Below are 27,657 nucleotides of genomic sequence, written 5' to 3' on the forward strand. Positions count from 1 at the left end.
AACTTTATTTATGTTATTATTATTTATTTTACCCTACTTTGTTATTATTTTGTGTTCATACCAAATCAATATTTTGATACCTAATTATGTAAATTTATATTTATATTAATGTTTATGCCTAAACTTATGTCATTATATGGTTGTTTGACACGAATAAATAAATAACGGATGAATATAATAAAAATCTAATGATATTTAAAAAGAAATGCATCATACTTAGTTTCATTTTGAGTTTATAGTAATATCTTAGCTGATACTTTATGTTTAGCATTGCCATATATAATATAATTATATGTGAACTGAAAACAATCGTGTATTAAAAAGACTATTTTAAAATGATTTTTCTGCCTATAACTTAATAGCTTATCACAACTATTGTCTGTTTTAATTGTGTGTGTGTGTTTATAGGTATTATTTATTATCGTGTTAAAACTGATAATAGATAATTTTTCAAACTATAATACATAAATGTTAAACTTTGTTTTATCAGAACCAAGTTATGTATTCGTGTATTTAAGTTTTTGGTTATGTGGTGGAAGAATATTTGATTAAGGAACAAAGAACAAGTTGAAGAATACTAAACAGATAATAAATGTATAATATAATATCAAAGATTATAAGCTTTTTAAAATATGTATTATAAAATTATTAATAGGTACTTTATGTCAATATAATAAAGTAATAATTGTTCAATAATAAATAGGTACAATCAGGGCCAAATTTAGGGGGACGAACTGGGGAACTTGCCCCGGAAATCTTAGTTGGGAGGGGCCAAATTACCAAATAATAGTGGTATAATATAGAGGGAGACTGAATTATTAGAGGGTACTAATTTTATACTTTGCTCAAAGTAAAAAATATACTATATCCGGCACTGGATACAGACTTTTCTTATTTCATTGTATATGGAATTAATATTATTTTTTAGAACTAATAAATAATTCATTAAAATTATAATATTCATATTATATTATATTATTTAAATCATTTTTCAACTGAGTAATAATAATTTAAAAACATGTAAACAAAAATTTGAAAAATCATATTAGAATGATGTAAGTACCTACTCGTACAATAAATTAATTTTTATTATTTATAAGCCGATGTGTTGTATATATTTTGAAAAATAATTAAATCTAATTTAATTTAAGGTTTAGCTCGATAAATTAATCAAATGCAAGGTTAAATAATTTTTGCATATAATTTTTAAAAATATATATACAGTTAAATTTAATATATTATTTTTTCAAAATTAAAAAATTTGTACTGTGATATTGAAAATATTAATTATCTATTTATAGTGTGTAATATAATAGTTTGAAATTATTGAATTCTTAATTTTAATATATTTTGAAATAATTCTTCTTTTCTTTATGAAATTTAGATGTTTATATATGATTGCCATTTATGTTCAACGCAGTGATTTTTAGTTGAAATAATAACTTTTTTATGTGGGGGGGATTATACATAGAGAAATGCGTAGTTATAAATAATATTAGACTATTAAAAGCGTGTTAGTTAATAAAATAAACTAATATTCCAAATGGATGAATAAAATATTATAATAGTTTATATTCCAATTTTATCACATTTATTAACGATAATCATTATTCATTAGATATGTGCATTATTGTTGCATTCCACGGGAAAGTGTAAACATTAGTAATAATTCTGATTTAATGCATCACAGGGTAATGTCAGTTAAAAATTAAAATATTTAAAAGCACGTTGTGTACTCGTGTCTTAGTACTGTATAATATTATATTCTCATTTCATATAGAGTTTTAAATTGTTTACTACTTAGTGCACGTGCTATGAGCCAAATTTTCCTTCATAAATATTTTACAATTACGTCGACACAAGAATAATCATAAGCGTCATGAGCCTATATAGGCTCTATTACCTCTGTCCTCTAGATGCTGTTTAACTTATTTTTCATAATATTCTGTGATAAAATTTTTTTTTTAATTTTTCATTGACTTAATAATATAATATAATTAAATAATATTGTTAAATCGCAATTAGCTGATAATTTGTTTTATCAACTTTGGCATATTAAATTTTAATAATTATACCTGTAAATAGGTATTTTATAATTAACAATTACAAGATATTTTGCAAGTCAAGTAGCTATTTTCAAGCCTAAGAACTAAATAGTTATTAATTATTATTAAGTTCCACAATACACAAATGATACATTATTAGATTTCTTATTGATATAAATGGAAATGAAAATGAAATACTCTCGTGTCGACCGTAGATACATTATAAATTAATAAATTTCTAAATAAGGTTAAAAAAAAGAAATTCGATCAAAAATTTTAATTTATCTTATTGATGAAAATAAAATTAGAATTAGAATTATTTTTAAAAGTTGTTAGCATGTGTCAAATAAGGACTTTTAATTTTTTAATTTTATTGTTTTTACTCGCTGCCTAAGATAAAGAAAAATGCTTTCGAAGACTATTCTATTCATTACATATGTGTGTTTAAAAAACTGATTACCAACACTATTTTATATTGAAATATTTTCAGTTAGGTATACTTGTTATAAATGTTTTCTTGAGAAAGTTTAAAACCAAAAGTCGTCATACAAAATGCATGTAATATAATACTGTAATAGTTTTTATTTAAAGCCTTAAAAATAAATTAGGTAGATATATTTTGACTTTTTGAGCGATCGAGTTTTAATTTTATAGTATATAAAAAGTTTTGGTTTATAACTTTCGAGGTACTTAAATAAATAATTTTGTTCTCACGGCTAAAATTTATAATTGTAAATTGACGGCGGGTACTGATTTATATTGAACGAACATCCACGTACCACTATTCATGTCTTTCCTGACAAGTTCACCTCACGTTACTCGTGGTTTATCTTCATGTAAAGATTATATTAATGTTATACTTTCAAAGTCGAATTGTATACGATATCTATAGATTCCTGTCTAGAAGGACCAAACTCGAAACTATTATATATATATATTGCACAAAAGAAAAACAGCCATCGTGTCGCCTACCTCTCGCACTTTCCGTTTGACTACTCGGGAAAGTCAGCGAGTCGGGTATGTTTAGTTCTATATAGAATATATAAGCTGCACACTTGCGTCCGTCGGCTATCCATTACTAGTATCGTTTTCCCTCGGCCTTTACACATAACAACAACAACGGCATTTATTTGAAACATTTTTATTATTTTTTTCCCTGGGGTTAGATTTTGACGTCTTGGATTCCATATTGTCTCGGAGAATAATGCACTATAGTCTTACGCCGCACACATTCAAACACCTATAATAATGCACACACACGAACAAAAGTCCGATACACAATTACACAAGATGCACCGGTGTAGTAGTAGCTAGTGAAGGGCAGAGGCGGCGACGACAGGGCGGCAAACGGTTTACTCCTGGCAAAACCTCTTGTCAGATTCAGGATCGATCCTCCTCCCCACCTTGGACGCCCTCTGGTCGTCATGACCCAAAGTAACCGTCGCCGCCGCCACCGGGGGACGCGTTCATACGTCACCGCCGTCTCCTGTTTTTTGGCCGATTCATGTGCCGCCTGGCTACCGTGTGATCTGGCCGCGTGTTCATTCGCCGCCGCCGGTCCGGTTACGATCGTCTCTCCCCGGATGCGAGTTGTTTTTCGTCTACACAGAGTGGCGCCAAGTATGTATTTGTTTTCAGCATTAAATATATTTTTATTTTTTTTTTAAATTATTTTTATTTTAATTCACTATCATTATAATACGTTCACGTAAAATACACGTGCTTATAAAATAGCGTACAATTGTTGGTCGTTACTATATATTTTTAACGATAAAATGACTACGAAATTTTAAACACGTGCTTGTAAACAACATTTTGACACGGGAGCTTAATGGCTCTGTAAGTTTAATAATATTATATTCTAATTAAGATTATATGACGTATAATATTGAATTAATTTTTGAACTATAAATATTTATTTATTATTTAAAAGAAAATAATACACAAAAGCAATAGCAAAAATAAATTGATTAATTAATTTGTATAAGGTACTGTCTGTAAAAAAATTGTTTGTAATAAAATGTTTTTTATTTTTGTTAATCATTTATTGGTTAAAAATTTTGAAAATTTTATACTGGATGAATACCGTTTATTTTTAATATATATTTAATCAATTATGGTCATTAGTCACATATTAATATTTAATGGTAAATATAGTTTTATATTGTAATAAAATATAAACTATTAACCAATAGATTAAATGATAAATATTTAATCATAATCTGTACAGTATAAATAAATAATTGTATATATATATCTACTTATATTTAGTAAATGTTTTAATATTAATAAATTATTTTACAATTTATATGTGAAATTAAAAACAATATTTTTTTCATATTATTTGTATGTAAGTTATATTATTGAAGTTGGTTAAAAATTTTTGTTTTACGTGTAATAAAAGTTTACGTATTTATAGTTTATTTTTGAGTTGTATATGATATCTATTTAGGTAAAAGGTTATTGTTTGAAAGCATTTTGATCGAGAACTGAGAGAATTGATAAAAACAACTATCATTCATTGAAATTTGACATCTATCATGGTTGAGTGCTGTTTTGAATTTAAATTTCATCCGTGCTCATTGGCGTGACAAACTTGAAATTTTTTTGTGGCAAGTCTAATATTCCACCTCCCCCCCTTCTGCACCTTTAACACGATAAAGGCTTTCACTGTCATCTTTTTATAACTATTATAAACTATTATATCTGTCGTAGTTATTACTAAAATACTAGTTAATACTAAATAACATCAATTGGCCATTATCTGTCTATACCCTCTGCCAATTAAAAATCTCAATGGCAGCCTCTCGATTATCCTTTCACCGCGCCACTATCCGTGCTTGTCTGAAATATATACAAGACCTAGATAAACTGTACCAAAACTCTAAGAATTAGTGTTATTAGTGTTTAGGCATATAAATGCATCATCGGACCAATTATATATTTATATGATATTTAGACATATTGAAATTGCCTTACCGACAAAATCCTTTTAGTTCAGAAACACTAGTTTGAAAATAAAATAAAATATGTTAGGAAATATAAAATTGTAGTATTAGAGCGAATAATTTTATTTAAGTTTTGTTATAATTTGAAGTCTAAAGTAAAACTACATATTTTATTAAATTAATAACTTAAATAATTAAAATCTTATAATTGTAGATATTTTAATATATTGAAGTATAAAAGTAAAACAACGTTTTTAAATGCACCTTCCATATTTAGTAAAAAAGTTTATGAAATCTCTTATGACCTATTAAATTTATACCATTTATTTTATTCAATGTTTAAAAAAAGTTAAATTTAATTGGTTATTACCAGTGTTGAAATGACTAAAATATTAAAACATAAATTTTTTATTTTCTAATGATATTACTAAAATAATTCAGGTTCTATAGTTTCTATATTTTATTTGAAATTAAAAATAATCAAGATATAAATAATAGTTGTTATACATATTATAATATTATTGACTATATTTGTATGTAAACATTATTAAAATAACATTTTTGACTATGTAGCACTTTGTATTGGGAATTTATATTAATTTATATATATTTTTTATTTGTTAATTTAACTTATTTTATGTATTTTTTAATAATTTTTTTTAACTCTCATAACATAAGATTTTGAAATTTATTTATTTAATCTTAAATTAAATATTCAGATAATCCTTTATCTCGATAAAATAATTAATTTAATAATGTTTTCGATTAGAAAAAAAAAATACATTTTATTTTTTGTCTAAATAGACTTTTACTTTAGAAAAAATACACGAACAAATTTATACATAGTAAATTGGATCTAATTTATACTAACTTTGGATTTGCAAAAAAAATAAATGTTGAAGTACTTTACATTAAAATCAGGAAGGGGAAGGGAAATACGTGTAAAACAATATATATGCTGATTTTCATAATATATAATTACTATTATTATGTACTATGAAAAAATTGCATATTATTCATTTATAAGTATTATTAAAATGCATGTAATAAAAAAAAACACAGATATATTCCAAAATTAAAATGTTAGAGACACTTAAAAGTTTAATCAGCTTCAAATTAATTATAACACTTGGAAACTCTTGTACTTTATTCGTAGCAAAATTACTCTTAACCGAAGTTTTCTGACCGTATTTGGGTCATTAAACAAACACCATTTGGTATGTCTGTTGAAAAAGAAAAATTGGACATGTAGTAAATGGATTTTGTATGTCTAATAATTAAAAACACTTATTAATTAAGCTACTTTTACTTAGAAATAAATAAATGTTGCAATTCGTTGAAAATTTAAATTTATAAAGAAATATTGTGATATATTGATATATATAATGTATTAATATATAATATATAATAATATATGTTTCTATTATCTATCAGATTTTTTATTGTTTAAGACGTGAATAGTTAAAGTAATCTGTAAGACATTTTTCAAATATTTTAATAGTATAGTATAGTTAAAAAAAAAAAATAATAAGTATAGAGAATTGGAGAGTTATTACGTACTGTATATTTCTATACTTATCTTATACTAACTTCAGTTAACGACAATGGTTTGTTAAGATTGTTTCATTATTTAAGCACAGTAATTATTGAATTAAAAAACAATAAGACTTGACTTCATTAAAATATATTATCTAGATTTTGTAAAAAATACGGCTTTATTAAATTTAATTATTAATTTGTGGTGATCTTTAGTTTTAACAAACCTTTCTTGAAAATTAAAAAAAAATCTTATTAATACAACCTATTGATTAAATTTCCAATCTATAGAGGTGCTGCGAGAAAATTGTACAGGTTTTAGTTTACCCAACAAAGTATTAGCTGAAAAAAACACACAATTGTAAGAATACAGTGTTTAAAATAATAAGTGAAATTTGAAACTTTTTTCTTTATACGTTTTTTAAAACATTTTTCTGATAGTAAAATATTTTATTATATCTTAGTTAAAGCGTATTAGTAGATATTTAATTGTATTTTTATTACAATGGATTTTTAGTGCATCGCTCAACATATTTTAGGTGGTTAAAAGGATATAGGAATTACTATAATAGTATGGTTTACCGACCGGAATTTAGTAGGTACCTACTATATTACAAAACCAAACCCTATTAACCAGTCCAGTGCGTTACTGCAGGTATTACAGTTCTATAAATAAACTAGAAAACGGTGGTTTTTATTAATTTATACACAATACATTTAAATTATTTTAAAATATTAGGGAAAATCAGTAAATGTTAAACGATATTGCATGTGAATTGAAGAACTTTATATAAAAAAATTTGTTATAAAATGTTTTGTGGAATACAAAATTCATATTGTTTTTCATGGCTGAGAATCATTAAAACCATTTATTAGGTGTTTAATATTTTTATAATACATTTTATATCCCAAACAAAAACAAAAAGATGTATTTGCTTACAAACAATTTTTTTTATTAAGTTCTCAGTGTGTTTATGGCTTTAAGTAAAAGGTGTAAATCCTATTACATATTAAAATGAGTCCATTACCATATAAAATTAATCGTTTTTTAAAACTATCGGAATGGATAATAATCTATCAATGTGATGAGTTGTACACAAATATTCTTACGCTTACACACGCTCAAGATTTTCTCATGTAGCTGAATTATTATAATTATTATAATATTATTAATATTTTATAAAATTATTATTGTACTCGTATTTTATAATTTTACATTCGATTATTATTTTATATTTAGATTAGTATGGAGATCATTAAACACGAATTTAAATTAGATTAGTTAAAATGACATATGTGTATAGTTATAGTGTTTGCTGGAATTGAATTTTTGAATAATTGTAAATTTTAGTGTTGGGTATGCTTTTAAATATTCATTTTGTATCCCTAAATTTGTTGCTGACAGTTTATTTATTATAATTTATGACAGTATTATATCATGTGTTATATTTACAAATGTTGGTATAGCCCTTGTTTTATGAAAACATAAGTTATTCATTTTTAACACAAAACTTCATAATTTTTCCGAAATATTTCTTACATCAGATATTCTATTCAATATCTACATTTTTTTTCTTTCATTTTTGGTGTTGTGTGAGTAAAATTATTTACAAACTTTTATTACTTTCATTATAGGTAATTTATTAGTATTTGTAGGTGCTATTATATATTAAAATAAATATTATCTATTGCTGTGTATTATTGCTACTTATAAATACCTATATAAATAAGTTTTGTTTAAAAATTTGGTCTCAGTGTTATTGTAGTTAGATTTTTTTCATGGTGAATTATTTACAAAATATTATATATTATTAGCTAAAATATGCGTTAAATAGATTGCAGTTAAAATAAGAGTCATTCTGTTATTTAAATTAATAAAATATGTAGAATATTATCAATGAAGTGGTTTCAAATTTGTATCAAATGACGACATTCATTATCTTTACACTAAGACAGTGTTACCCTCGACATTTTTTTTTAGGTGGTTCACATGAGTAACATTTTGTATTCGCGTGGACTACCCAGTTGCGTATACAAGGGGGGCGCGGGGATCAGATCCTCCATTGGCTTTTTATTATTTTTTGTTTATACTTACATTGTGCAGTATGCACTATAATGTAATATTTTTTGGTATTATGATCTATCAAGCTATTGAATTTTGACAGCTTTGTCAATACTGAATACCATTTTAATTTTATGTTCGTTTTTATTTGTAGCAAAGTAATATTTAATTGGTCGAAATTATCAATAACTACTACTAATTATACTTTATTATAGCTTATCCTATTATTTATATAGACAAAATACTATATAATATGTATATTGGCTCGACCAGGGGTGGACTGACGTAAAAAATTGACCTGGACGATCATAGGTAAAGGCCCAGCAGCCCAGGTATTATATAAATATCAAGCATACATTTCTTAACATTATAATAGCCTAGACAAATAGAATGAGTGGCTCTCCTCTCAACCAATTCTTCAATCATCGTCATTTGGTTTATTTGGTGTCTACAACTTAAAAAAAATTGTAGGTATTGATAAATAAATTGCGGTCCATGAGCACCTGTAAATCCCAAAATCCTAACAGCCCAGGGAGCGATTGCCCATTCGCCCTCGTCCTCGACTAAAGAGCTATGCCTCCACTGTGAGTCTTTGTTTAAAATGTTATTGGATACTATCGTTTTTTTAGTTATGAGAAATGAGATCATTATCGCTACGGCCGCAACGGGTTTAGTTCACCGCGTATACTTAGTACATATTACATAGTACATATCTACCAATCATCTATCTGAAACTTTAAAAAAGAAACACTCACGGGATTGTTGAAAATGTGCAAAAATGTAATTGTTACAGGAACGGCTAAATATCCTAACACTTATGACAGTTTATAGAAATATTTAATTACAGCAAAAGAAATTTTAGACAAACTAACAAAAAAAAAAAAAAAGAAAACTAGATTTGTTAATTTAATTATTATTTATTTTATTTATGCATTTAATGATGTAGCATTTTATAATAGAGAAGTTTTGACTTTATGGAGTAGATAATCTTCCATATTGTGTTTAATGTGAATTTTGAATCAATTCAAATTATATTCATTGTTCTTTATTTGTTCCTATATTTTACTACCAAAGTTTCGAGAGGTTGAGGGATTTTCCAATTTTCTCCTTCTATTTAGCTATGCCGGTTTCTTATTTTACCCCTCCATCCCTTTCAGAAACCATGAATTCTAGGTATATATTAATGACAAAAAAATTATTTAAATATCTTATAAATAATTATATTTTTTTATTTTAACTTAAATATTGTCCACAGGCCACTCATAATTGAGGTATGTTTATGGATTGATTATTATTTTATAAGCTATCTTAGATGTTATTTATATATATTTGAGTTTGTGTAAAATATTGTCAATTATAATTTTATATGTTATTCTATATAATCTATATTCTATGGTTATGTATATTTACATTTGTGAATTAATTATTTTAATGAGAAAGAATTGTGAACGCTTATTTAATTAATTAATTACTACCTAATTATTAAAGTTGTAAACTTGTTTAAATATGCATCGCATTTAGTAGTGCTGTAAAGTTTGACTTAAGTATGTATGGTCATTATAGCATTATACCGTGGTTGTTGAAGTTTCATTTTCGCCAATATAATAGTCAGTACTTATATATTTTTAGTAATCGGTAATCTCCAACGGGCCCTGACTTACTAGTTCGTAGTTGTATACAATTCAATAATGACCAGTACACTTCGGAACATGTTTCTTATGTATTTCATAATAATTATAAATTCTGTTTACGAAATTTGTAACCTGAAAGATGTTGATATTCTGATTTGCGTCAAGAATTGTTAACGTTCTGTTAGTGACGCATTCGGTATTAATATAAATAATAAATAGATATTTCATTTTGAAACTTTAATGCTGCATAAATTATTTACAATAACAACATTGTATATAAAAAGTTGTTTACATGTGTGTATAACTTAGACTTAACATTCATTATGTACAATAGAAATTTAATATTATAGAGTATATCAATGCTAATATCTATATATTATATATTATATGTACATTTATATAATGTATATACTGAAGACTGCTGTACAGTACACATTCTATTTTATTAATGTATTTTTATTAAAACAATATTATATAATAATTGTATACACTTTTGAATTTATACACATAGAATGATTAGTAAGTTTGGAATATTTTTAAGTTCTTGACACTCATTTTCAATATTATAGTTTAACTTTAATGTATTCTGTGTGATAATTACAATAATATTAGGTTTTTTATTTTTTGTTACGAATTTTTCATTTGATTAAACTTTTCGTCAATTGGATTTCTATGGTTTTATTATTAGTAAATATGTGAGATTTAAATTTCCACTTTCAACATAATTTCAGAAATTGATGTTTAGAACATGATATTATTAATGATATGATATTATATACATATTATACTCGATAAATAATATTATGGTGTTGACTATTATATATATACTATTATTGTTATAGAACTATTTTTGTAAACTGATAGGAACGATGCCGTTTAATGCTTTAATGTACAAAATATACTATACGTATCTCATAGTTTATTAAATAACTCGACTTAATTTAATAAATATATTTGATGTTTCCAGAACAATTAAACAATTTTAGAATTAAAAAATAATCTAGATGATATTTGGAAGATTATTATTTTTTTCAGACATAATATTTAAAATGTTAATTTATTGTATTGTTTAGTTAGCTTTTACAACCCAGCTCATTCCAACAATATTATTTATTATCATTATTCATTATTATTAAGTTAATAAGTCATAAGTTTAATGAATCATCAATGGACCATGGCTATTATAATAAAATTATATTATAAAAATAGTTCATGTAACCTGATAATTATTATTATTCATCTAATAATAAATTAACAAAATGCATTTTTAAATATAACAAAATAGTCAAATTCAAATAATAACATTTTATTACTAAAATAGATAGTATTTCTATCAGTAAAAAAAAAAAAAAACAATACTATTTAAAATAAAAAGGAAATGTAGTAACATCTGGTCTTCAAGCCTACATAATCTTTCAGAAGAATACATGAAAAATTAAAAAGAATTAAGTAGGAGTTAAATTTTAATTTTTAGGTATATATTTTTAATTAACTTTGTACCCATGTTGAGTAAATACATATTTTATATCCAATAAATCAAATGGCGTTCAGGGGCTTAAATTCCCTTGATTAAATGGGAAACAATTTTTGAGAATTTCTCCGAATATCTTGGATCGTTCGTCTTGGAATCCCCACAGACGTCTTTAATTTCGAGATCCGACCTTTGTTATGAACGCTTTAATCTTTCACTCTAGAGATCGATATTACGGGTTGAAATAGATTAAAAAAATAAAAATAAAAATTGTGATGCACTCACTTTTAATGTATCTTTGTAATATCTTGAAACCAAATCGTATATTTAATTTTGATTCAACTATCTTGTAGGATATATTAACATAATAATTATTCGTAAACATTGAAGTCTTAGTTACCTTACCTACCCAAAGTGTTCAAAATGATTAGTCTGCTAAATAATTTAAATGCTAAACTGTTGCTGCTTGTATATATATATTATAATTTAAGGTTTATGTAATTTAATCTTAGGATAATAAATTAATGTTTAAATAATAATATAAAAATTAATTAAATAATATTTTGATGATATAAAATTATTGTAAACTATCATCTTTTAATTGAATAACGTTTATATTATACAAAATGTATTATTTAATATGTTTATATAATTAAAATAAATTCAATGCATAATTTGTAAAGGAAAATATAACGTTGGTATTAAAAATTCAATAATAAAAACTGTATTTAGTTATATTAATTTTTTTAAGAACAAAAGATATAATATTATTTGCTCAATGGTAAATGATAACATGATTATTTGATTAATTTTTTTGAATGATAAGACAGTAAAGCTATAAAATATGAAAGAAGTTTTTATTTTGTAAAATTATTTAAAAATCACATTTAGTAAAGGCGTATTTGAAAATTATTTGTGATTTTTTAGTAATAATAGATTTCTATAGTTCCAATAATGTAAAAGTACTATCTATCGTATTAAATTTATGTGATCAATATTTTAACTTTGGTAAATATAATATATTAATAAGACATTTTATAATTTAGTTTCAAAACTCTGATAAATTGGAGTGCACTTATTCAATGTTTAGATTAAGCCATTTACAATATTTTTCTGCAGTATAAATACTTTAAAATATAGTGAAAATAAACGTGTGCAAATGCATATTTAAAATGATAGCTCTTTTTAAAGTAATCGTGTATTATACATCAATTATGTTTTGATTGTTTTCTGACCACTAAAGCTTCATAAACAATTTCACTTATTTTCGATGCTCTGTAGTATTTAATAGATTTTTATTTTTATGCCAAACTATTTTACTCTTCTAAGCTAACTAAAAAAAAGCAAAGCAAATGCAAATCTAATACTGTGTAATATTAAATAAAAGTTAACTGGCTGATAATATTATAATATCTTCCATGCCCTAAAAATTATTTTTAAATATACATTTTATAAATTTTTTTTAGATTTTTATAAATTATAAGTTCTCTTATAGACATCGGTCATTGGGTATTAAAAATTTGTAATTGTTAATACAAATTTGTATGCAATGAATTATTCTGACTATTCATCGCATTGTGAAACTTGTAAAACTTTTGTATTTTTAATATAATTTAAAGTGTGTGATGCTCGTCACTTTTATAATTTATTATAAAAATATAACTTTATATGTGATACCTTACTCTTTTATTTATTCATTTAAAAAATATATTTTTGGAAGTTTTTGGGTAGAAGATTGTTGGTGTATAAAATGTATTATATATTTATATGTTACAACTTACTATTATTGATATTTATTTAAAAACATGATAAAAACAAAAAAAAACACATTAATATACATCCAATATTGTTTTGTTTATAATTTAAAATTAGAAATGCCTAAGATAATGACTTACAGTTTTAAATGGTCCATTATTAGATCTCTAGTAAGTAGTCTTTAAAGTAGTGGAGTTCGTATATGAGTTTTGTTTAATATAATAATTTGCAGGGAATATATAACTTTTTGTATTGTTTTGTTTAATTAGTAAGTCTGAATTATATAACTATATGAATGTATAACCACTAGTTAGAATTTATTAAGTTCTAAGCTATTTAGTTTCACATACAATTATTCAGTTTATATACATATAGATATAAGTAACGTGACTTTTCAATTTTACAATATACTTAAAGAAAAATTGAAACTGAAAGCGGATATGAATGATTAAATATAAGTTTTTTTTAGCGGAACGATGAATGAAATTTTTCTTCGTGTAAAAAAATTGAGCATTGGAATAAGAATTTTGTCAAAATTAACACATTAACATTAATAAAATATTTTGTAGTTAGTTCTTAATATTTATACCTACAATTTAAAAATGTTATACTATATATTGTTCTTAATACATCTTTCAACCTATATAAAAAAAAAGTTTTCACCGGAAAGTCAAATTAATTTTTTATGAGTTTTTTAAGTTCAAATCTTTACATTGCATATTCTCTCTCAAAATAACTATTTATCCTCAAACGAATGTTTATTTAATTGTAATTTAAAAATTAATTGATCCTTAAAATTTTCAATAATTGTATTTATTATCGTTTACAATATGACATGATAAAATTTTCAAAATATTTTGTCTCTTTTTGAGTTATTTGTAGATAATTAAAATTTTCTACTCTTAGATATTTTTAGTGTCAATATAAAAATATTCACTAAACAAGCATTTTTGAAAATATAATACAACAATATCATAGATTGTTCTTACATCTGTATATAAATATTGAATATACTATGATAATACATTGGCACAATTTTTTTCTATATACTTTTAAAGTTCAAATTTTGATAAAATGTAAAACTTTGAGTATATTATTGTAAACAAGGTATAAACTCTTCAATTTTTATATCTATCGATTTAAAATGTTTCTCATAAGTATTTTAAATTGGAACCAAAAAATCTAAAAATTAAGCAAGCTCATCTATTTTTTAAAGTCATTTGAAGTTTAAATGTGAAAGAAATTATATTATTTAACAATGAATAACGATGTTAATTATTTCATTATGATTTAAAAAGACTATTTTTGGAAATTTAAAATTTTTATGTATATAATTAATTTTACTACACGTAATGACAGTTTCAAAATTTGTAAAATTATTTTAAGTTATTATCTATTTATAATTTTATACCATGAACCTATTAAAACTGTTTTACGGTAAGATGGTATTAATTAAAAGTTAATAACAATAATATATTATAGCATAATATCATAATATTATAATAACTAAATACCAGTAATATAATAAATTCTGTGTTTTTGGATAAAAATAAATCATTTTACCGTAATTTCAATAGTAAAATAAATTATTTTAATAGCAATATCATTAAATCTATCATGATATAATATTAATATACTTAGTGATATTGGCTGACATTGTTGGCAGGTCTCCGCTCCTCAAAATCGTTTTACGTGTACAATGATATTTTATCGTTGAATTCAAATTAAACATATCAATTACAGTGACCTGTGTGATACCTAAAACTGTATAGCTGTACCCTATGTAAACTGTACCCACTTGTCCACCTTTTATATTATGATTTTAACTTTTAAGTTATTTATAAATTCGGGAATAAATATTTTCTATTACATAAATGTAATATAATAAATTAAGCTATAATATAGCTTATAAAGTTATAACTATTAATTGTTGTATTATTATAAAACCAAGAGTAAATTGAAATTTCCACAAAAGCTAATATCTAGTACGTAAAATTGTGTTGTGGACTCGTGTACCTAAATTTCCTTTTTTATGACCTATCGGTTTTATTTTTTTCGAATTATACTGTTCTGAGAAGTTAAAATTTTCTAAATGTCCCATTTAATGTAATGTTCTTCAAGTTTTATAGTCTTATAAGGTTTGGAATTTTAATGCAAAATTAATAATGACATTCTAAATATTTTTATTTTAACCACTGGAATTTTAAATTTTGAAATATTGTAGGAGGGATATACTCGTATAATATAATCTATTATAATATTTTATGTTTTTAAATGCAAACATTATCATTTAAAATTTAAAATTGTAAATAATTTTCTAACACTGGATTATGCCAAAGTACTAGTAAAGCGAGTTGAGTGCCAGTACCTAGAATTCTTTTAGTTCTTACATGTTTAAACAAACAACATATGTATATAATAAGTAGAATTATACATATTATTCTATTCGTACAAAAGTTCACTGTCAATATAAATAAAACGAAAATTCAAAACAAATAAATAAGTACATATATATATTATACCCAGTGTACGTGAACTTTATTGTATACAGATGGAAACTATGTAAAACTTTTGAATAAGTAGAAAATGACAAACTTGGAAAAATTTGCTTTCTAACATGTTTAGTTCAAACATTTGGATCAAATACATTGTGAACTATCTAAATCTAAAATGACAAGATTTTTATAAAAATGTTATCTTATGTGCTATGCCGCTAGTTGTATCGGTGTCGCGAGTTTCTAGTACCCTCAAATGTTGTTACCCTCGGGAGTAAAATAAACTTAATATATTTTTACCGGAGGTAAAATAAACCTATGATAATTATACCTCCAGTAAAATTTTTACCGGCATATTTTATAGTTAATACAATCCTGAATCCAAGTTATGCTGTTTTTATTTTTACTTTAACAAAATAATTTAATTAAATGATAATAAACAATGTTTAATTAACTGCTACTTGTGTTATAATTTAAATGAACCTACGCAAATAGATAGACAGCCCAAAACATGGTACCTATTATTAAATTACAGTGAAACTTGACTTAACGAACACTTCTCTCGAACGGGCAATATGATAATGTCCCGACAATAAGATTAATATTTTAGTGTATTTCAATCTATCTATAACGGATTCTTTGTATTATTATAGACGCGGACAGTAATATTTTGTTCCAAAAATGCATAACGGTCAATAATCTTAGTTCAAACTCAACATAATAAACGTATATAATCATTGCCGATCGCAAAAACGCAACGAGCGATTACACGTTAAATTACGAGGTTAATATGAAATCAAAGTAATATTATAATCAGTTATAATATATCAGAATTATCTACGTATAAAACGAAAAGACCAATCATTCAAATGTTCTTATTCAGTGTTTATTCAGAATCGACCGAGATCAGTTTTTTTCGCAATAGCACTACTCATACCGCATGATTTGTTGTGAGTTAAGCAATTAGTTTAAATCAGGGGCGGATTTTCAACATTTTTTTAGGGTTTATAAAAATAATATGTAACATTTTATTGCGTTGATGCAACGAAAACTCTTTGAAAAATATATACAATAATTTCACTAAATAGGTAAAAACTTATTTATAAGGGACATTTATGATGGCTCCGTGATTGTCCGTTATTATCGTATATAGATTTCACTGTATTTAAATTGTTACAAATATTTATTTAAAAACTTTAAACACCAAAAATAAATTTAAGGGTATTTTCTAACGTTTTCTAATATTACTAACTGTGCATTAAGTTGTATTTTTTAAAGATAATTTGTTTTTGTTTTTTTAAGAAATTAAAATTGACACCCTAATTATAGATAATTGAATGAAAATATGGAAACGGTTTTGATAAAAATAAATAAAAATTATATAACATGATGAAATTATTTCAGTATGTGGACATCTATGTAATATAATTAATTATATTAATTTAAATAGTTTATACTAATATTTAAAAATATTTCATACTTTTCGCTAATTTAATGTATCATAATATTAATAGGAGGTACCTACTGTATCGTTAATTTTGGCGAATATATTTTTTTTTACAATTTTAAAATTTATTTTGATCAATTTTGTGTTCATAATAAATCAAATTTATTCTGTAAATTCTGTTAAACGTCCTAAATATTTTAATAATGATAATATAATAAATTAGTAAGTTAAATAAGCGTTATTAAAATATTTATGTATATAGCTTAAATATTGGCAGTTTAAAGTAATATCCACTTAAAATATCTTGTGTAAGTACCTAATCAATATCTCTAGTCTCTACAACTCGAATAACTACAGAAATGTAAGAATTAAATAGTCAGAATTGACAACCGATAAATTCTTATTTATATTTTTTGGAGGTGAAATGAATAATATTGTTAATCTCAAAAAATATTTTATATAATATCAAGGGTACGTTTTTACAAATATTCGATCATACATTTATATAATTAATGATTGATATTATAAAGCATTTTTTAAATGACATATTCTAGACCAATATTTTTTATATAAGATTGCTAAAACACTTGATAATAAATTATATCTGCCAGTAAACTGATTTAATAGAAGCCATGACTCATACAAACATGCCAAGATCTTTTACAAAAGATATTATTCAAAACCCTTTATCATTAAGAAGTTTCATTAAATATCTGGTGTAACATTAATAATATAGATATATTTTATAAAAGTACCAATACTAAAAACATTATATTTTAGTCTTAAAAATGTTTAACCTAGGTATATGAAAATCGTAATTTAATTTTTTGGACTTTTAGTCAAATAAAATAAATTTTTATGTACTTTTATATTATATTGCATTGCCTTTAAATAAGTTTAATTTAAACACATATATAACTATGTAAATTGTGTATATTTAAAGTAAAAATACATTTTGTAGAATTAATGTTTTTTTAAAGTATTTATTATTTTGATAATTTAAAACGTAGTTTAGACATAAATATAAATAAATATCTCTGTTGCGAGGTATAAATAATAACAATTTATTGAACGAATATGTATAATAAGTTATATTTGACAATTTACCAAGGATTTGGACATCATGTTCTTTGTATAAAATTAAATAAATCATGAATTTATATTTTTTAATGTTTGATTATTCTCGTATGTTTAATTTTAGATCCTTATTTACAATAGATTATTTCCATTTCATTTCATTTTTTAGTTAAAAAAGAGAGAACTTTATTAAAGTATTTACTGTTTACTCATATTATAAATAGGTACATACGTAATTTGTGATGGGAATTCTTTTTTTAGATAAGTGATAAAAAAATTGGAAATCTAATTTATCATATACATATGGCATTTAATTGGTTTTTTATGTTTTGTAATTAAAACTACTTAATGTTCAATCAATTAGTCTTTTGTTTTTATTTTAATTAATAAAGTTATCTGTTATGATAAAAAAGAAGTTACTAAAAAGTAAAAATAATCAGAATAAATAATATAATTTGATAAATTTATCATAGAAATTTATACTTTAAAATATCCCAACACAAGTTGCATTTAAATTTATTTCAGATTTTTACTGGAACGAGAAATGTATTGATTTCACTATATGTGTATGTTTTTTAATTTATACATATATATGTATTTATGTTTATCTTCGTGTTTTGAAGTAGAAAACTTGTATTTATTTTTAACATTGGGCATGGTTTCTGGAATAAAATCTAGTAGGTGGTTAAAAATCAAAAGTAGGAAATCGTCTTTAATATTTTATTAGTAAATTAGGAAATATTAATAAATTATTAAATAAAAGGAAAATTCACAAATGTATGGTTGATACTCGTTGAATAATTCAATAATATTTATCAATCAAAAATTAATAGATATAAAAAAAAAGAATTAATTAGTGGTTACTTAAATACTTCAAACTATTATATTTTTTAACAATAAAGGTTAAATCCGATTATTACATTAATATATTTTAATTAAATTTAAAGTAATTATATATACATTGTGCCGCAAGAGAAAAATTAAAATATCTTTAAAATTTACTTTAATTCACTGTACTTCACAGTTGAGGTGAACAGTATTTCATGGGATAAAAATACCAAAGACAAAGTATAAATGTTTAATATACTTTTTATAATTCACTGTGTGTATCAACAACGAAATATTCCTTGATTATGTGAAGATTGGAATATATAAAATATACATAATTATATAAAAAGTTATATGTACTTTGTACATCAGTAATAAATCCCTCTTGAAATTATTTTAAATACATCAAAGGAACTTACAAATTTAGAAATTTAATAAGTGTATAGAATGAGTAAGTATGAAAGATTGATTTAATTGATTATTTATCATTTCACTTACCAAATATATTAAAATTGTTCATGCATATATTTTTTTGTTATTAAAGAATCAATCACTAACACAGTTTTAACTTTTAATATAGGTCGTTATTAATTTTTTTTCTTAGAGTAGTTATATAATAATATATATTAGTTATGTACATTATAAGTAATCTGTGATATACAGTTTCGATTAAATGTAACTGTATCCAAATGTCTACTGTATAGGTATATGAAAATCCTTTTTATAGTTGGTAGTAGGTACTTATGTAATATTAAAATATATTCTCATAGCTGTACATAAAAAAAAAAAAAAATACTAAAAACTAAAAACATGACGACAAATTCATAATATTATTATAAACTATGATTAATACAATATAAATATTTATATGATATTTATATGATATGTTGATTTAAATAAAATATAAAAACAATAAACATTAAATAGTTCGTCGAAGTCGATAGCTGGCAGTCCGGCACAATCGATAAGCTTCTTGCAGATAACATGGTAAACCCGAGCCGCAATTCATACTGTAATAAACTCGTGTCGCAACTCGTTCTTGATTTAGGCAATTCACCAATATCGATCCTCATTAAACATATGTAGCTATTATTTTTCTATATTATCATAAAATAAATATGGTTTTTATATTTTTGAAACTTTTTGAATTAACAAGAATTAATTAAGAATTTGGTGTTAATATAAAATATGAATATAGTTTTTTATAAACTTAACTACAAAGTAAACGTAAGTATTTTGGCTTATAGGATGTACGCAATATATATTATATTTAAATGTATTGCTTATATTGTTATATAATATTATACCTACTTACTATTATTATTTTTACTTCTTTAGCCGTAATATGTAATTTATTTTATTTTATTTTTAAAAAATGAACAAACTTGTACATTTTTAAGTTTATTAAAATATTTACTATGATGTTCCTATTGAAAATGAGTGCTATTATCTAAGTATTAGTTTGTTTGTAATATATTATAATTATTTTATCTTTAAAATTAATGGAATACGAAAAAACCTTTAAATATACATCTTCTAAAAATATGAATTTTATAACAAGCAATATATTAATAAATTCTATTTATCTTAATGATTTATTTTATAGATAATGTATCTAATATAATTAAAACCTTAACATTTTCTGGAAATACTTGTATATATTATCTTTTATAAAATGTATTATTGTATTATCTCTATCCTTATTATTACAACTAAAAGGTTGGAATAGCTACATGACAGAATGACCTTAAACTATCCTGATTAACAAAACGATATTATGTTCAGTATAAATTTATAATTCAAATTAAGTAAAATATAGTAAAACTAATATTAGCTCTGTGAACCATATAAATGTAAGATCAGTAACAGCGAGAACATCGTTATTAGTTATTAAACTAAAAATTGAATTTAAAATAATGTTGGCCATTATTCAAATGTTTGCTTATTGTACTGGGTTTGATGAACATTTTTAAACTAACAAAATGTTTATAAATGGTATCATATTTTTTAAAAAAATTCTTAAATAATTTTAAATTAAATTAAGAATACAAATTGTACTCAATAAGCCACCATAATAATCATTTCTATATACTTTTTTATTATAGATTATATAATTATTTCTTATATAAAAACAAGATTATGATTGTGATATTTCGTGGATTATATTTATTAATATTATTATTATTATTTTATATTTTTGACAGTTCATTTAAAATAGTTTACACAATTTCTAGAATGATATAAATAGGTTAAGGTTCGTATCACTGTATTAAAAAGACTAGTTTTTAGTATTTTGAATCTAATTAGGTATAATATATATTTAAATTATTTAGTTTTTAAATAAAATCGTTTAACTTTTAACTTAGTATTTATATTGTTGATAAATTAGAGATGAAATAGAGACAAAATATGTATTATTTAACCATTACCATAGTATTACTATAGTATTTAACCCTTTTTCTAGTAAAACGTAATAAATATTATATTATGCTTTAAACTTTATGAAGCTTAAACACCAAAGTCAATATAAATATGTTAATAATAATAACCTGGATAAATATAGAATGTTCACTTTTAACAAAGTAGGAAATATATTTTTTTCTTTATATTAATATGAAATTTAAATCAATTGAACATTTTATATGTATACAAATATGTTACACCTCAAATAAGACATTTCCTTTTTTAATTAACAATTTTATTAACTAACGAAAACAGTAGATATTTTATAAACAATAATAATAATGTTCAAATCATTAATTGTGTAACTGCTGTTTTAAAAAAATTAAATTTCAATATGCAACCTAATAACTTGCATTATTCGTTTAATTAGGTATATGGTTAATAATAGAAAAATAGAATAATAATACATAACGAATACGCACTTCATTGTTAAATATGTTAAGTATAGCAAACTATAGTAATAGATATTTTACTGTTGGAACAATACAATAAGAAACCAAAAAACCTTATTTTTTAGTTAATTTAAGTTTATGTTCTGTAGTGACGTTTGTAGAAATTGAAATTAGTTAACAAATAATTGAGATCAAATCATCAAATGCATATCTATTTTAAGAATTTCATAATATTATATCTACGAGTATATTAGATCAATGTTATATATTATGTATGATTTAAATGTATGTAATATATTTACTTTACCTTACTGATACTAGTAATCAAACTTTGAAATGTTAAAATATTTTTATTTTTATGAAATATTTTTAAATTTATTAAACTCCCTAGTAAAATTTAAAATAATGATTAAAAAAGAAAATGATTCAATGTAGTACCTATTATAATGTATAGTGAAAAATAAACAAAAGTGAGTAAGTGTTTTTTTTTAGGTACTTCCCATTTAATTGCTGTCTTTTCGTTGCGATATTATAAGATCATTACATAAATTTACAAAAATAGTTAAGTGTACATATCATTAGTATCATTGTGTTGTAAATTATTTTTTAGGGTCGCTGTAAGGTCTTAAAATGATCCCAAGATTTTTTGATGAATTGGACCTTTTGGAATCGAGAACCACGGATAGATTAATGATGTTCTAAATATCAAGAGAGTTTCAAGTTTTTCCAACTGTGTTTATGACATTTTTGTTATTTGTGGAATGAACAGCTCGGACACATTTAGTTACTAAGGTTAGTAACTATTAGTTGTATTTTATTTTTATATCAATCATATAATATTACAGTATAATCTTATTACAATAAAATCGATTTTTGTGAATATTTTCTATGGTGGTGTTCATAGTAATAAAATTAACCAATTAAATTTATACTAGGTATCTATTGAACAACATTTATTAGGATATTAATAATAACTTATTACACATGATTTGAGAAAATTATTGCGAGTGTACATTTTTTTTAAATAGTTATAAAGACATTATGTAACTCATTTTTAATATAATACCTACTAGTAATATTAATAATATTTATACATTTTAAACACTTGATATTAACTATAAGAATGCTTAGAATTTTTTGATATTTCACATTTTCAGTAATTACATTTCCTTATATGATATATTTAATATTTAAAAGTAAAAAATAATATTAACTTAAGTTTCTAAGTTTTAATGATACATAAAATCTAGTGTTATCAAGAAGTTATATAAATGTTAAAATGTTAATTAATTAAAATAATTAAATTTATTTATTCGGTTGAATTTAATTTGACAAATATTTGAAAATTATAAATGAACTATAAATTATAAAATTTAATAAAAGCGTGATCTACATGTAAATATTTTAATACCTATGGTTTACTGATCTGATCGTCAATATTGAATTTGCTTATATACATTATCCTTGTTAAAAATACAATAGGTTAGTGATTAAAAAAAAAAATTGAGTTAAAAAGTTTGTTGTTTCAGGTCAATGGTTTTTATATTAACAAATTTATCTTTTAGGATACTCCATAAAAAAACCAATCTGTGTATTCTGATTTTCATTTTTGGTTTATAAGAAATGTAATATCCCAAGTCTTAAGTTTGTTTTCGTTTCAACTTTAAATTTTGATTGGTATTTACTAAATTTAAACACAAAATCCATTTAATATTATTTTTTGAATTTCTGATGATGTTTTAAGTAAGTAAAAGTTATTGTCTAATACTAATAACTGACTTACGTATTTAATTTTAATTTATGAAAACCTAATAAATTTGAAATTCAAATTTACTTAAACTTACATACGTTGTCCATACATTGTTCTTCGTAAATTCTCCTTTAAAAAAAAAAAATTGGGTAAATAGTAGTTAGATTAGTGAAAAATGCATTCGGAGTATTATTTGAGAAATTAGGTTTATTTATTTTAATCCTAATTTAAAAAAAATAATATATTTCTCAAAAATAGAAAAAATATGAATCATTATTTATCATTTTTAAAATGGTTCAATGTATGTTAAATTTCAATAAAAAGTCTAATAACTTGATTGCAGCGATAATCCAATAGATACATATTATAATATATTTATTTTAAAAATGCTATAATTTCATGTTAATTTAAAACATTAATTAAAAATTCTAAAAAATTAGAGTTTTATTTTATACATTCATGTCTCTGACATTCTCAATAAGTAGAGAAACCACTTTGATGTTTGTATAAAGGGGTGTTTCTTTTATATTAAAATTTCTTTTTAGTGAGCATTTTAGTGTCTCTCGCTGTGATGTTCTAGAAATGCTTACTTAAATGATTATGATTCGATAGAAAACGAATCAGCATTTTACGCTAACTTGAACTTCATTGTTTTAAATTATCAAGTAACTTTATGCTTTATAAGAAAATCTCTTAGATAGTTTAAAGTTCAGTGTAGAGTAATACTTCAATTATTCTTTTAACTAAAAATATATTTCCTTTATACCTATATACCTATATATACCTTTTATATATAGGTTAACTTATAATAATGTATTTTCATCTTAAATCTTTAATTATATCTATTAAGACAATGAATAAATACATTTTGTAAATATAAATTACAAAAATAGCTTTAATTAAGATTTAATAACAGAAAAATTAATATTCATGTATGTAGGTTGTATTGTTTGTATTTAAGTTTCAATACATACTAAAATATTATAATAAGTTATACTTGGAAATAATTTTCAAAAATTGTGGTTTTCTATTTTCACAAGTAAACGTTTTCTCGAAATATTTTTAGCCAATTATATTAGCATAAATAGAATAATACATTCAATGACATAAATATGCTTGCTATAAGAAACTAAAATTCAGTAAATTATTTGGAAAATATATTATTATTGATAAAAACGTTCAATTAATAAAAAAAATACTTTGTACAGATTTTGTACAGACGTAAATGTTGAACAAAATTAATTTAGAAATTAGTTAGTTTGTAATTATGTCTTTATTATTAATTTGATATTTTTGGGATAGTTAAACATTTTTGAAAAACTGTTAAAATAAAGAAAAGAGAAATTTATATAAATTAAAATTATTCTGCATCTTAATAAATCTTAATAATTATATTATTCAATATAATTGTATAAGTCTTTTGTAAGAATATTTAAAATTTTATACAGGCTAAATTTTATTAGATACATATAAAGACAGAGATAATAGTAATTTTGTTTAATTGTTGTTCATTATATTTTGTAAATCATAAATGTATATTCATTTGTAATTGTTACGTTAATAATAAAAGCCATATTTACTGGTTTGAATATAATTTGTTTTTTTGATTTTAAGTCAGACACGTGGTATTTACCAACTATAACATTTATTTGAATATAAGTATCTTGTTAGAAATGTATGATTTTTATTTTCATAATATTATTTATAGTTCAATTTCTAAAGAGCTTTTATTTTTATTATTAAATGGAACAATGTATTATTATTTTTTACTAATATCTTATTTTGTGTGTGGGATTGTTTGAGTGATTATTTGTAAGTGTTGTATTTTTGGCTTACTAATTTTTAATGAACTATATATATTGTACAGTCCATATGCTGTATTAACTAAATATTACTTAAGTACCTATCTAAAAATCTATAACTTTAAACATTTAATTTATTTAATAATACGATTTGTAATATTTTTAGCACCTTTCTTAATATTTTTAATAAATGCAATAAACTGCCACTATTAATCAAACGGTTTTATATAATATGACATTACATTTTTAGTATTTACTATATTTTCTGGGATTAAGTTTTATAATAATTTTAAATTTTTACACCTAACAGTTTTCTCTTAAAACATTTCTTCTAAAATTAATTTTCTTTAAATATCAAGCTTGAATTATGACTTAACTTTATCTAGTTTTAAAATGTATATACATAATATGCACTAATAACTAATAGATGACTTATTGAATTAAAAATGGAAAATACGAAATGTATACAATATCACGAATTAGGTAAAATATAAAAATAGGAAAATTATTTTATATTTTTTTTATTATCAATAAGACCATAAAATATATCAAACTCAATAATACTTTTAGAATTTTTGGACAAATAATAGTTAAACATGGTCTAGGAGAATGTTTATCTTTGGTATAGTCTAGAACTCCGAACTACAGTACATTATAGTCTCAGTCACATAAGAGACTAGTGGCTATGTTTTTTCACTTTAAATTCTCGATTTTATTCAAAAATGAAAACTTCCACGTTTGACCAATTATTTTTAACGTAAAATAAAAGTTCTGTTTCAAAGTTTTGAAGAAATATGTTCAAATTTAGTAATTATATCTTGTTTGATAGAGAATGGGAGTTTATATTAACAATGCAATTACCTATTTAATTGTCCAATAATATGTTTTACAAATCAAATGGTACTAGATAAATAACTGAAAATGGTTATTTATATGTATTAGAGTTGATAGGACCTATAGAATGTCTTACTAAACTATTTAATTTACCATATACTTATATAAAAGAAAGCTCATAAATATTAATTTAAGTTATTTTAAAACGAAGAGGGTTTGGTTCAACATATAACTCATTTAGTTCATTATTATTTAAAAAATAGTTGGTTACCTATTACTTATTTTTGAAATGCTTTTTTTTGTGAACCATTAATAATGTATGGAATTATAACCGTTTATATAGTACGTGAACGAATCTTTTCTTTCGTTTCCTTTTACTAAAATATTAATACGTGAAAACCACATCATAGTGCTTCTGTATATTATTTAGTATTTTTATACAATGTAGTATATTTTTCAGTTAAAAAACCAATATTTTTCATTGAAATAAGCAATAAATATTCTGATTTTACAAGTACACACCAATCACATGCTTTTATTTATTTATTTTATCAATATTATTGTACTTTAAGTAATTGAAAAAAATCAATCACATTTTACTTTATCACCTAAATCATTGCGAAATTACATAATATGTACAAAAACATGTTTAAAGCAATACAAATCATTGTATACGAAAAATTAATTTTAAAGGAACTTTACTTTCGTTTAAGCTAATCTCGTATGAAGGTCATATTATAATATGTTGATGTTACGAAGAATGGACTTACAAATTATAGTATTAAAGTTGTATATTATATATATGTACAGAAAGATCATTAATTATCTTTTTATTTTATTCATATAATATGATAGATTTAGTATTATACGTTCGGTCGTTAGAATATAATGTATAGAAACTAGTATGTGAACAATTAATTTTACAGATTTTTATTACCTGATAAGCAAATCCACACATTAGTAATAAACTCGATAAAAATTATATTCCAGCCATATAAATAATATCTCTAAAGTTAAGGCTATATAATAAAAAATAGTTAATTTAATATGAAAATTATTATCACATTTTAATAAATAATTAATTACATCGTTACTTACTTTTTTAATTAATGTTTAGCTCA

General features: G+C 22.9%; 1 protein-coding gene across 2 annotated transcripts in view; it reads left to right on the forward strand.

Annotated features, from left to right (window-relative positions):
- Positions 1-3,539: 3,539 nt before the first annotated feature.
- Positions 3,540-27,657, forward strand: part of LOC132921067 (glutamate receptor ionotropic, NMDA 3A-like) — a 130,970-nt gene continuing 106,852 nt past the window's right edge. The window contains exons 1-2 of one of the 2 annotated variants that reach the window (XM_060983895.1): positions 3,540-3,665; positions 22,761-22,942. The gene's annotated coding sequence lies outside the window, so the exon portion shown is untranslated. The remainder of the gene's footprint in view (positions 3,666-22,760; positions 22,943-27,657) is intronic. The other variant, XM_060983896.1, reaches the window with a different exon arrangement.

This window comes from Rhopalosiphum padi, chromosome 2 (genome assembly GCF_020882245.1).
Source record: "Rhopalosiphum padi isolate XX-2018 chromosome 2, ASM2088224v1, whole genome shotgun sequence".
NCBI lineage: Eukaryota > Metazoa > Arthropoda > Insecta > Hemiptera > Aphididae > Rhopalosiphum > Rhopalosiphum padi.